Genomic DNA, 4,232 nt, shown 5'->3' on the forward strand with positions numbered 1-4,232 from the left:
GGTTGGTTTTATTTTTAATCTGGTTTGTGTTTTGTTTTTCTTTTGTTTTGTATTGCTTTATCTTGGTATCCTATTTGTGGCTACCTCCTTTAAACTCATGTGTCATATCCCTTTTGCATTTATACTTTGCATTTATATTTGCATTTCTAACTATCTTTTGTTTTCATTTCAGGGATTTCACTAATCACTGATTTTTTCATTGAGAATGTTTGAATGCTCTATCATTGTTTCATTTTTTCCTTTATGAGATTTTACTTAGTCTTACTGCATAAGTTATGGTTGGTTGCAAGTCTTTTTCTTTTGTGTTTTGAGATATCATATGCCTAAATTTTCTATACTTTATAATAAATGAGGGGTAGTTTTGTGTGATTTGGACTGCAGTTCTTTGGTGTTTGAAGATTGTCTCTAGATTCCTACAGAACTTTTGCTTTAAACTCAAATTTATTTTATTTCATTTTATTTTATTATTTTACATCTATATACATAGTTGTTTTTAATAGTAGTCATCTGTAAGGTGGGAGAGAAAAGAAAAAAGAAATTTACATAATAAATTTATAATATATTTTAAAGGAGTTGCAAGTTATACATAATAGATTCGCAGTTTCATGTGCAATATTTTTTCTATTATGATATGGAAATACTTGTTTTATTTCATAAATTAAAAATAAAATAAATATAAAAATAAATCTTGGGCATGGAACTGAGTTACAGGCTTTCTGACAATCAGCCTAGGCAGTATTGACATTACAGTATTTGGGGGAAGCTTGGTTAATAATGACTATGTAAATAATAAGTTGATCTTTATGTCACTGGAATTGTTATGTAGCCATTTTACTACATAGGCAATACATTGCAATATATTATTTTCTTAAGGTTTTTTTTTTGTGTGTATGCATATGTGTGCCTATTTCCTATACACTTTTGGTTTCCCCACATCATTGGGTAGTGTCATCTGTACTGACTTATTTCCAGTGTTTGGGGTAAGGATATTTCTGTTTTTTTTTTCCCCGATGCATCTTACCTTATTGTTACACTGAAAACAAAACAAAACAAAACAAAACAAAAAAGTTCCATTCATTTCACTGTTCCCCATGCCATTCTGATTATCAAGATGGCTTTGCAACTCTACCCTGCACTATTTCTCATATTTGCAGAGGCAGTATATTCATATTATTTGAGGTTCTAGTCTCATTTGTAGTTTTCTCAGAACCTAATTAGTTAACATTTCTGTATTCCTCCCATATCCTTAATTATTATAATGGCCTCAAGGAACAAAAATTTTCACTCTACCTGTAATTTCATTATTTTAATGTTGCTACCCTCTCTCCCATCCAATATGGATGACAGGCTGATCTCGGTAAGTTGTTGTTGTTGTTGTTAAATTAAGTTCTAAAGACATCAGAATTAACTGAGCCCCCAGTTTTGATTAATGAATTAATCTATATAAACAAGCACCTAAGCAAGCAAAAAGTATTTTTTTCTCTTTTCTTTCTTTTCTCTTCTTCTCTCTAGTAGGAGATTTGGGAAATCTCTGTGATCTTGTGCCAAGGTAACCTCAGTCTAGCTAAGGAAAGGTACATTATCATCTTTGTTTCAAAAATCAATAAATAATCAACAAGAAATTAATAACTTATTTGTGCTAAGCACCATATTAGGTGTTGGAAATACAAATGCAAAGAATGAAACAATCCTCATGAGGGATACAAGGACATATATAGGCATATGCAGAATAAATACAAATAAATACAATGTGGTTAGAGAGAATGGGGCCAACATTTGAGGGATCAGGAAATGTGCCCTATAGATACATATTTGAGCTGCATCTTCTGTGGAATAAAAATCTCACAAACAAATGAAGAAAAGAAGAAAAATTAAACATACCCTTTGTTGCCTACCACAAAATAAAACCATATATGATAATGGTTATTTAAATAAGTGATTAAAATCCTTGAAGACTAAATAATTTAATAATAAAGATAACAAATAACAAATAAAGAAACCATGGAAAATGACAACAATGTAGACATATACCAAACCTACTGGGATGTGGTTAAATGATTTTTAGGAGAAAATTTATTTCTATAAACACATTCACCAAGAAAAGAGAAAAAAAGAGGCTTCCTCTGTGTCTGCCACCTGCTGCTGTTCCCACTGTGTCTACTGAGAGAGGAAGAAAATGGGTGTGCCACCTACTTATGCTGACCTTGGAAAATCTGCTAGGGATGTGTTAACTAAAGGCTATGGATTTGGCTTAATAAAACTAGTTCTGAAAACAAAATCTAAGAATGGGCTGGAATTTACAAGTTTACTGAGAACAGCAAAGTTTTGGGCAGTTTGGAAACAAAATACAAATGATCTGAATATGGCTTGACATTCATGGAAAAATGGAACACAGACAGTACATTGGACATGGAAATTACTGCTGAGGATCAGCTTGCACATGGACTGAAGTTGACCTTTGGTTCATCCTTCTCACCTAACACAGGGAAAAAAATGTTAAGATTAGGTGAGAATATAAGCAGGAAAATATCAATCTTGGCAGTGACGTGGATTTCAATATTTCTGGACCTTCAACATGAGGAGTTGTGGTACTTGGCCTTGATGGCTGGTTGACAGGCTACCAGATGAATTTTGAAACTTCTAAATCTTGTGTGACCCAGAGCAACTTTGCTGTTGGCTAGACTGTAAATTCCAGTTGCACACCAAGGTGAATGATGCCACAGAATTTGGGTGCTCTATTTATCAGAAGGTGAACAAGAAGTTGGAAGCTGCTGTCAACCTAGCCTAGATAGCTGGAAATAGCAACTCTCATTTTGGAATAGTAGCCAAACATGAGATTGATCCTGATGCCTCTTTTTCTGCTAAAGTGAATAGTTCTAGCCTGATAGGATTAGGTTACAACCAGACTCTAAAAGGATGTATCAAACTGACATTATCAGCTTTTCTGGATGGTAAGAATGTCTACGCTGGTGGACACAAGTTTGATCTAGGACTGGAATTTCAAGCATAAAAAAATTGTACAATCATTTAATTAAAAAAATATTGCAGGATAGCTAGTTTCAGAAATTAGTGTACCTTTTCATGTTGTATGTCTGGGATGCAAGTATTGCTCTATATCAATCATGTTAGACCTCTAGGTTAAAGATGACACAGCTTTAAAATGTTATCCTTTCAGAGATATGGAAGAAACTTCACTTGGAATCAAAATTGAACTTTTCTTGTATTTTCTCACAATTGTTTTTAGCAATTAATGTATATATTTTAGAGTCTTTCATATTGTGTAGAATTAGATGCCTTCTCCTCCAAATGCCGTATTTACCACCACTTAAAAACACAACTTGAATAAATATTGAAACCTCAAAAAAAAAAAGAAAACAGAACAGACAAATGAATTGAGAGTGTAACAAAAAATCCTAGAAAACAGCAAATTGGAAAAAGCACAATTAAACACCAAAACAGAAATAATGAAAACCTGGGACCATGACCAGGTTCCCTGTTTTTCTGTAGTTGAAAGCCCTAATGATCTTCTCTGCCCTGGAACTACAACTAGTGCTCCTGTTCCATTTTGATCAAACACAAGCACTCCTCTCCATCCTTGAACTGAGACCCAGGAATGCATTTGGGCAATAGAGTTGACAATTAGCACCAACTGCACCCAATGCCAACAAATGGCCCCCTTTAATCTCTCTCTTACCAGTTTTCTGACATCTTTACTGTCTCTAGGCTGAAACCACCCAAAGTTGCTGCCACTGCTGCCTCCAAGGCAAAACAGCTGATGCTCATCTGTGTGCTCTGGAGTAGCTTTCACCCCACTCAGACCTCTCCTGCCGAACTCCAGCTTGCCTCAGTCTGGAAAAATGTCTCACCTTGACCTTTTGTTAGCTCTGCTGCTCCAGAATTTGATTTGAGGCATTATTTTAAAGTTGTTTGAAGAAGAATGTTGGGAGTGTTCAGATGGTTAGCTGCCTCTCTTCTGCCAGCTTGGCTCCATTCCTAATTACATTTTGTTCTGGTTCCTAACATATCCAAGAGTTTTGTGTCTGGGATTTTACCTCTCAGCTCTAGACAAACCTTTAAGAGTGTAAATTGCAGAGAAGGTGCCAACCTGTATTGGCAGAAGGAATTTCCCTTCTCTGAGAGTTCCATATACCAGTGAAATCATAGGTCCAGTCCCTCATCCTATATGACAGATTTAGCAACTAGATAGAGGAAAGAGAAGGTGAAGTATTGAT

The 4,232-nt window shown here is 34.9% G+C and overlaps 1 pseudogene; it reads left to right on the plus strand.

Annotated features, from left to right (window-relative positions):
- Nucleotides 1-255: 255 nt before the first annotated feature.
- LOC114051890 lies at nucleotides 256-3,010 on the plus strand (annotated as a pseudogene).
- The last annotated feature ends 1,222 nt before the right edge of the window (nucleotides 3,011-4,232 follow it).

Source organism: Vombatus ursinus, unplaced genomic scaffold (genome assembly GCF_900497805.2).
Source record: "Vombatus ursinus unplaced genomic scaffold, bare-nosed wombat genome assembly UNPS02014807.1, whole genome shotgun sequence".
Classification (NCBI taxonomy): domain Eukaryota; kingdom Metazoa; phylum Chordata; class Mammalia; order Diprotodontia; family Vombatidae; genus Vombatus; species Vombatus ursinus.